Genomic DNA, 10405 nt, shown 5'->3' on the forward strand with positions numbered 1-10405 from the left:
AGGAGTTGAAAACATTGAGAGGAAAGGACCTATTTGGCCAGAGTATTGTTGAACTCTGTTTGGTACCAAATATGAAGATCCTGATGAAGTTCAAAGTCCCTGACTTTCAAAAGTATAAGGGAAATACTTGTCCACTTAGCCATCTTGTTATGTACTCCAGGAAAATGTCAACACAAACTGATAATGATCAGTTATTAATTCACTAATTCAAAGACAATTTGACTGGTGCCGCTTTGAGGTGGTACATGGGGCTAGATAGTGCAAGTGTTCACACATTTAATGATTTGGGTGAAGCTTTTATGAAGCAGTATAAGTACAACGTGGACATGGAGCCTGATAGAGACCAGCTGAGGTCTATGTCTCAGAAGGACAAAGAGACATTTAAAGAGTACGCCTAGAGATGGAAAGAGCTCGCAGCTCATATCAATCCTCTGTTGGAAGAAAAGGAGATGACCAAGATTTTCCTTAAGACCTTGAGTTTGTTTTATTATGAACGAATGATTGTCAGTGCCCCCAGTGACTTTACCGAGATGGTAAACAAGGGGATGAGATTAGAGGAAGGAGTCCGAGAGGAACGTCTGTCTAAGGAAGAGGTGTCATCAACCAAGAAGTATGGAAGCAATTTCTCCAGAAAGAAGGAAGGTGAAACTAATGCAGTGTCAGTAGGGAGGCAGAGGAGGCCTCATTTAGAAGAAATCCTCAACCACGTCAGCATCATCACCAGGTTTCATCAGTTATTCGAGTATTTTCAAACAATTCAAATAATCAATCAATGCCAGTTTAACAACAACGTCAACAACAGCCGCAACAAAGAACAAACAACTACAACAACAACAACAATCAACAACAAAATTTCGAGAGGAAGAAGGTCTCTTTTGACCCTATTCCCATGTCATACGCCGAATTTTATCCGTCTTTGGTTCTCAAGAACCTACTTCAGCCAAGGAATCCGCCTCAAATTCTAGAACCTCTTCCATGGTGGTATAAGCCCGAACTCCATTGTGCCTTTCATCAAGGAGCTCCCGGTCATGATATCGAAAATCGTTACCCGTTGAAGTATGAGGTCCAGAAGTTAGTAAAGAGTGGGATGGTGTCCTTTGAGGATCGTGTGCCGAATGTGAAAGCCAGTCAGTTTCCCGCTCATGGTAATTCCTCTATCAATATGATAGATGGTTGTCTAAGAAGTTTCCTAGTGTTCGATGTGTGACGTATTCGTCGGTCCTTGGTAGAGATGCATAAGACCCTGTGTACCATCAGTGATTGTGAGCCCGACCATGATAGTTGTGCAATTTGCAGTGTAAACCCCCGTGGATGTTGGGTCGTCAAGAGAGATATCCAGAAATTGATGGATGAGAATGTAATCCAGATTCATCAGTCGAGGGATATAGATGATGTGAATGTTATAGTACCAGTATTTAAGACCCCTGAGCGAGTAGTGATTTAATTTGATAGTAGAAACAGCAAAAGCGTTAACAGATCAGTATCGTCGTTAGTAATACGGTTAGCGGGCCCTGTCCCGTATGCATCCGATAGAGTTGTCCCGTACCAGTATAATGCTACCATGGTAGAGAATGGTCAAGAAGTTTCGTTGCCTATGACCAATTTTGTTGTGAACATTGCTGATATTATGAAGGTTACCCGTAGAGGTCGTGTTTTTGGACATGTCTTTCCGAAAGAGATGATAGAAGATGTGTCTGTTTGTAAGAAGGTTGATGTACCTACAGTGAATCCAGTTAGTGCTCCGATGTGTCAGTCTGGTGAATCCAGCAAATTGAAGCCTAATGATGACGATGAAGTGTTGAGATTGATTAACAAAAGAAAATTTAATATGGTGGAGCAGCTGCTCCAAACTCCTTCGAAGATTTCAGTGTTGTCTCTGCTCATGAATTCTGAAGTGCACAGAGAAGCATTGCAAAGAGTGTTGGAGCAAGCCTACGTCGAGCACGATGTAACTGTGAATCAATTTGACCATATTGTGGCTAACATCACTTCCTGCAATAACTTGAGTTTTTGTGGTGAAGAACTTTCTGAGGAAGGCAGAAATCACAATCTGTCACTACATATATCGATGAACTGTAAGGAGGATGCATTGTCAAATGTGTTGGTTGATACGGGTTCTTCTTTGAATGTACTCCCCAAGTCAACTTTGTCCAGATTATCATACCAAGGCACCCCGATGAGGTATAACGGCGTGATTTTCAAGGCATTTGATGGTTCTCGCAAGATTGTCATGGGATAAGTGGACCTTCCAGTAAAGGTAGGTCCGAGTGATTTTTAGATTAGTTTTTAAGTAATGGATATCCAGCCGACCTATAGTTGCTTGTTGGGAAGACCATGGATCCATGAGGCTGGAGCTGTGACATCTACCCTGCATCAGAAACTGAAATTTATGAAGAATGGCAAGCTTGTCATTATGGATGGAGAGAAAGCATTGTTCTTAAGCCATCTATCATATTTTTCATATGTTGAAGTTGAATAGGAGGTTGGAACTCCGTTCCAAGCTCTATCTATTGCTAAAGTGAAGAAAAATAGGGCACCCATGTCGTCTTTTAAAGATGCGTAGAAAATTATTAAAGATGGTAGTACTGATTAGTGGGTCCGTATGGTAGAGGTCGTCGAGAACAAGAATAGAGCCGGTTTGGTATTCCAGTGAGGGTTGTCTAATGTTAATGTTGAAGTTGCGCAACCGAGTTTCCATAGCGGAGGGTTCATCCATTGTAATGAACAACACTCAGCTGTTCTGATCGAGGGTGATGAAGATGAAGACTGCACCAATTTTGTGACGCATGGAAAGGCTTGCAACAATTGGGTTGCTGTTGATGTTCCTGTTATTGCCATCGCTCTAAGTAATTTGTCTTTTCATTATTTTGAGAAAATCCTTCTCCTATGCTTAAGGGAGAAGTGAACATTGTTGGGCATTTTTTCAATTTCATCATCAATAAAATGCAATTCTATTCATCCACATCTGTGATGTTTTATTTTTACTTTTTGTTTTTTCTGAAAATGGTAATCACATAAAACATGATTAATAACAAATTGTCCATATGCATAATATTTGGTCACAATTCACTTCTCTAAAATCAAAATATCAAATCATTATGCAGGTTGGTTTCTAAACCCATTGAATACAATGATCTTACTCTTCCTCCAAACTTTGAATTCTTTGTATTTCAGGCTGAGGAAGAAAGTGATGAAGAAGTGTCTGACGAATTATCTCATCTACTTGAGCACGAGGAAAAAGTTATTCAGCCATTCGAAGAGCATATTGAGTTAGTCAACTTGGGTTCTGAAGATGATGTGAAGGAAGTCAAGATTGGGTCCCAACTGTGTCCAGAGGTTAAGAAGGGGTTGATTGATCTTCTTCGAGAGTATTCATATGTGTTTTCTTGGTCCTATCAAGACATGCCTGGTTTCAATTCTGAGATTGTGGAGCATAGATTGTCGTTGAAGCCAGAATACCCGTCAGTCAAGCAGAAGTTAAGGAGGACTCACTCTGAAATGGCAGTAAAGATCAAAGAAGAAGTGCAAAAGCAGATCAATGTCGGTTTTGAAATTCTGGTATCAGATATAAGATGTCGTAGGTAATGTCACGACACTAATATCTGGTAATAAACAATGGATAAACAAAATAGAATGATAAAGCGAATAACACAAGCAATTGTTAACCCAGTTCGGTGCAACTGACCTACGTCTGGGGGCTACCAAGCCAGGAAGGAAATTCACTAAAATAGAATTAGTTCAAAGACTCTCAGTACACTTCAACAAGTTACAGTCTTTATCACCTAATCTTTACCCGTGCAATTTCAACCTATGCACTTTTAGATATGAGAACCCACTCACTTCCCTTACAATCACACACTAGTGATTTTAAACAACAATCCCTTGAGAAAAGAAAATACTTTTCAATTACACACTCTTGATTATACTTCATAGTTTCAATCAAGAAGACACACTCTTGATCTTGCTTCACAGCTTTGATCAAGAAGACACACACTCTTGCTTAACAGCTTTAGAGTGACAAATTACAACCACAAATCAGTCCAATTCAATCATCAATGGATGACTTGAATGACCTACAAGTCTTACGACTAAACAGACACAAACCCTAGCTCTCTCTATGTATTTCGCTTAGTCTTGGTTGTGTGTACAAACAAGTTTTCTAAGTCCCTTTTTATAGAAGCTCTCAGCTGGGCTTGGACATCTTGAAAACCCTAAATCTATTTTCCAATCAAATCTTTTTATAACAGCTGTATAGATCTCCTTGGAAAATAAGTAAATCTGGTTGTAATCCATTATTGAATGCGCCAGCTAGCCATATCTTCAATCATCCAAAGATTGCCATTAATTATGCAATCACAAAACACCAGACATTCATACTGAATGTTCTGTGTACAGGATGTCATGACATCGGGTCTGACATCCTGGAAAAATCTGGCATAATCCAATAATTCCTTTTATAACTTCCAGCAGGTACAACCATATCAGATGTCATGACATTGTGTATGTCATCTGAAACAATCCTGCATGAACATGTCTTTCATTTAAGCTCCAACAAGTACATCCAATATCAGAAGCCTTGTCATTGTATGTGGCATTCTGAAACAATCCTGCATGCACATGTTCTTGAACTCCAGCAGGTACATAGGATATCTCATGTTAAGACATCACACATAACATCTTGTGAACACTCTTTGTTTTACCAAAACTGCTGCCAACATTTAGAATCAACAGGTTTCCTTGTTACCGCTAAATATCCATAATGGGTGGCCAATATTGTGATTGTTCCGAAGAAGGATGGAAAAGTCCGCATGTGTATCGATTATAGAGATTTGAACAAAGCTAGTCTGAAATATGATTTTCCTCTGCCACACATTGATATGTTTGTAGACAATACAGCTAAATTCAAAGTCTTTTCATTTATGGATGGATTTTCCGGTTATAATCATATCAAAATGGAACCTGAAGATATGGAGAAGACCAGGTTAATTACACCCTAGGGAACATTTTGTGCAACATACCAGAGAGCAATGACCACTCTTTTTCATGATATGATGCATAAAGAGATTGAAGTCGATGTTGATGACATGATTGCTAAATCAAGTGATGAAGAAGAACATGTTGAGCATTTTTTGAAGTTATTCCAGCGGTTGAGGAAGTACAAACTCACTTGAATCCCAATAAGTGTACATTCGGTGTTCGTTCTAGTAAGTTGTTGGGCTTTATCATCAGCGAGAAGGGTATTAAAGTTGATCCTGCCAAGGTCAAAGCAATACAAGAGATGCCTGCGCCCAAAACTGAGAAACAAGTCAGAGGTTTTCTCAGCCGCTTGAATTATATCTCAAGATTCATTTTGCATATGACTGCGACATGTGCGCCTAAATTCAAGCTTCTTCGGAAAGATCAGTCTTGTGATAAGACCGAAGATTTCCAGAAAGCTTTTGACAGTATCAAGGAGTATCTGCTTGAGCCTCTAATTCTATCTCCACCTGTTGAAGGAGGACCGTTGATCATGTATTTGACTGTTCTTGAAGAAATTATGGGTTGTGTTCTGGGTCAGCAAGACGAAACTGGAAAGAAAGAGTATGCAATTTACTACCTCAGTAAGAAATTCACCGACTGTGAGACTCGGTATTCTACGCTTGAAAATACTTGTTGTGCATTGGCTTGGGCTGCTAAGCGTCTGCGCCAGTATATGTTGAATCATACTACAAAGTGCGTTGAAGCGGCATCGTATGCGAATGTAACCAAGCAAGTTGTTGTGAGGTTTATCAAGAATCGGATTATATGCCGATATGGTGTGCCAAGTAAGATCATTACTGATAATGGATCGAACTTGAGTAATAATATGGTGGAAGCTCTTTGCAAGGATTTCAAGATTGCACATCATAATTCTTCTCCCTACAGACCTAAGATGAATGAGGTTGTTGAAACCGCGAATAAGAACATCAAGAAGATCATTTAGAAAATGGTTGTGACGTACAAAGATTGGCATGATATGCTCCCATTTGCTTTGCATGGATACCGTACATCCATCCGCACTTCAACCGGGGCAACCCCTTTCTCACTTGTTTATGGCATAGAAGTTGTGCTCCCAGTGGAGGTTGAGATCCCATCACTGCGTGTTTTGATGGAAGCCAAGTTGACTGAAGCTGAATGGTGTTAGACCAGGTATGACCAACTGAATTTGATTGAAGAGAAGAGGTTAACTGCCATGTGTCATGGTCAGTTATATCAACAACGAATGAAAAAAGCATTTGATAAGAAGGTCAGACCTTGGTGTTCAGAGAAGGTGACCTTGTGCTCAATAAAATCTTATCTTTCAAACCAAATTCTAGGGGAAAATGGACTCCTAATTATGAAGGCCCATATGTTATTAAGAGAGCCTTTTTCTGTGGTGCTTTTATTCTTACAACTATGGATGGTGAAGAGTTCACTCGTCCTGTGAACGCCGATGCAGTCAAGAAATACTTCGCCTAAAAAAGAAAAGAATGGCTCGCTAAGTTGAAAACCCAAAAGGGCGGCTTAGGCAAAAATGAGCGTCTCGGTGGATTTAAAACCCGAAAGGGCGATCCAGGCAAAAATTAGAGACATAAAACAGAAAATCTATCTCGATAAATTGAGTACCCCACCTTGGGGAAATTTATGCAAAAATTAGGGATTATGGCAAGTAACTGCATCCTGATGATCTTCAGTTTTGAAGCACGTCATTGGATTTTGATTCGTCATCTTCAACCGAAGCCAAGAGCATAATGGATATCAAAGTTGGTAGAAGGATTATTGATCATTGTATTGAATATTTCCCTTTTCCATGTAAAATACCATTTTTCAACTTTTGTAAAGATCTATGGAGTCTTGTCATTTACAGACTACCATTCTAATGAATAAAGTTGAGCTTTTTATCCAATTGCTTCTACTCTCATTTGTTTTAGCAAAATAGGATTAAATTTTATGATGATCCTTTTGAAATTGAATTTAAAAATTAAAATCATGATTTTCTTAAATAATAAAAGCAATTACTTTTTAATAGCAATCGGTCTCATTTAAAGAACATCAACGGAAGTCTGAGAACGGGTAAGTCCCAAAAAGTGAAACGTGGTTGGTCTTCCCTAAGCAGTTGGTTCAGTCATTATTTCTGAACGACAATTCAACATCTCCATCCGATTTTTGTTGGTTTCCCCAGCCGAGTTTGGAATTGCCTCCCTCGAGTTGTAAGCATGTTATCTCAGCAACTTGCATAAATTCAGCACAGATTATTGTTTTCCTCAGGTCGCCAGCAGAGTTTATGCTTGATTCCTCTACAAGGTTGTCTCCCATTTGATATGGTGTTGACCTAAAATTCCCTGCAGAGTTGATGATACAGATCCCCATCAATTTTCCCTCTTTCCCCCAGCCAGGTTCGAGCCTTTGAGAAGAATGATTCACGTACATACGATTCATTTCTTTCTCCAGTTGTTGCTTCCATCCTGTTGAGATTGGAGGAGTGTGGTATCGATGATTCATATCAATGACATTCGTAATTGTTTTGTCATCATAATCATCATATATACATATGCATATACATTCATAGATTTCATCATTTGCATTATTATCGCATTTTTTATTTATCCTTTTTCTAATCCTCTGCTATGGTGGTATCCTTTTTCCCCATGCAGATTCGGAGTGTCTGTCCTCTTTCAATTGTAGAGTCTCAACCCCTTAAGTAGAAAGAATTTAACCTTTCTCATTCCCCACCGAGCTATTTCCTCGTGGATGATGATTATTTCAGCTTCCTCCCCAGTTGATTGTCTGGATGGAACCACTCACCCTGAGTTATATCCTCATTAGGTTGAGTCTTTGATTGACCTTTTCTTTCTAGATCTTACCTAGATAGACATTTTTGGTCCCCCCGAGAGTCTATTACCCAGCAAATGATAATATTCTTCTCGATTTATGAGTACTTTACTTTTGCCTAATACCCATTAAACGTAATTTACTTCCTCTTATTTCTCCCCAGTGGATTCGTTTTCACGTTTCCTCGGGAAGTTTATCCTTGATATGTTTATCCTAACCGATGACGGATATTCTTTCCCCTTTGTCTCTATCCTTGATATGTTCATCTTAACTGATGACGGATATTCTCGTTCTGGTTTTCTGCCCAGTAAAAAGGTAGTCGTAATCCCTATTTTATTCCCTAGAGGGCTAATCTTTGATATGTTCATCCCAACCTGTAAGACCCTAATTTTGTCCCTAAGATCCCTCATGGCATCATAACATTGCATTGCCTCAAGGATCATAAGCATCTTGGTTCCCCTAACCTTTGGGTGGGACCTCTTGTGAGTGGTTTGAGATCACCAAGCATGTTTGAATTGTATATCATTGCTTTTCTTATTTTGTTTACTAACCAAAAGCACAAAAATATGTCACTAACATCTTTTGTTTGTAGCTTGAGCAATCACAAGGTCAAAAGCCTCTAGGAGATCATAAGTACAAAGATATGGCCAAGAGAAGACGAAAACAAGCATGGTAATGGTTCCCAAAGCTCTCATCCATCAAATATGCCTCCCTAGCATCTCAATTCATCATTTTTGACCAAAGTAAGTCAAAGAGTTTGAGGTTTGTTTCCAAAGGAAACCCTAATTCATCTGTGTACCATAATGCCTTGCTCTTGAAGCAACCTCAGCCCATGATCAAATACAATCAAGGGAAGTTCTCCCATTCATAATTTCATGCATATTTGAACTTATTTGAGTGTCCTCAATCATCAATTCATCAAGATATGAGTCATGGACTTGAGAAGGTGATCAGTCAATTCATCTGACTATTTTGAAATGTACTGAGACCTAACTTTTTATGTGTTGGTCAAATGGAGATGATCCTAAAAGCAAATATGTTCTTAAGGACAATATGAACAACTTTAATGTTAATCAAAAATTGATTTGAAGCTTTGAAGGTCATCTCCCATTCCAAGACATTATAGGTCATTTTGACTGAAACCCTAATTTTGGGTCAACTTCCCAAGAACATAACTCAATCATTTTTTATGATTTTGAGGTGGGATCAAATGCATTGGAAAGCTTAAGATTTCTAATTAAAATTTTATGTTGAACAAAATTTCAAAATCCCAAAGGAAATACATGTGATAATGCAAAACATTATAGGTCACTTTGGACCAAATGCATTGAAAGGCAAAAAAGTCCAACTTCAAGTGCCCATAACTCTTTCATAAAAAATCCAAATGATGCAAAATGTAAGTCCATTTTAATTGTCTTGAAAACATATACAACTTTGATGTTGAAGGTTTTTTCATTTGAAGTTTGCATCATCAAAACAGAGGGGCTTGAACATTGGCCAAATTTGGAAACCTCACCTTTGCATGTTTTGCACCTTACACTTTAAACTCAAAATTCACTAATTTCCACACTTCAAATGGATTTTTGCCGAACATAACATTTGTTCCTTACATCAAGACCTTTCCAACCATTACTCACATGCTCATGTTTGGATTTGGAAAATGGCATTTTCGAAGAGGAGAAGTTTTAGGCATAATTGTGCATAACATGTTGAAACTCATTACACAAGCCTATGCATTGCCAACTACACGTCCATTTCAGCTCAATTATACTCCAGATTGCATTTGGCATTGGATTTGGGCCTTCTAAATGATCATGCAAGCCCATGCAATGCATATCCTCTTGCCATGCACACGGATTTTCCACCTCCTTGCATCAGCTTCCACTATAAATACACTTGCTTGCTTCACTTGAAATCATCGATGAATCAACCTGAAATGCTGCAGAACTAAAAACCAAACCTCTCACCAAAGGAACTATTTCATTTTCACTCAAATTTCTCAGATCTGAAATTCAACTAAATCTGGTTGAATTTCTAGATCTAAAGTTCCTAGACCTTCATCCTATAGTCCATTGTACTTCTGTTTGGCCAAAGGAAGCAAGGAAGCAAGCTCAGATCACCAAAATTCAAAGGTTCTCTCTAACTGGTTTTTTCTTTGAAACTCACTATTTCTTGACCTATTTGCTTGGATATTGTGTTGGCTGAAGTCCTCTCCATAGGGGAAATTGTTTTGAGTGATCAATTGTTGAAATCCATGAAGTTCAGTATGAACACCATGATTTTCTCTCTCTGATTTCTCTCTCTGATTTCTCTCTCAATGAGGATCAAGAGGAGAAACCAATGGTACAGGGGTGATGTACATCACCCCAGCTTTCCAATGATGTATGGATCGTGTATTTTGGTTAAGCTTTTGAAACCTGCAATTTTGGCCGGAATCTTCATGCTCACCGGAGAAGACGGTGGCTCCGGTCACCGTCCCTTTGCCAGATGCATCGTGAGCCCTTGGATCTGATCTCCAGATTTAATCTCCATTGTCCAATGTTATGACTTTGTTTTAATGTTTGTGTGACGCATT

Source organism: Lathyrus oleraceus, chromosome 1, assembly GCF_024323335.1.
Source record: "Lathyrus oleraceus cultivar Zhongwan6 chromosome 1, CAAS_Psat_ZW6_1.0, whole genome shotgun sequence".
In the NCBI taxonomy this organism is placed as follows: Eukaryota; Viridiplantae; Streptophyta; class Magnoliopsida; order Fabales; family Fabaceae; genus Lathyrus; species Lathyrus oleraceus.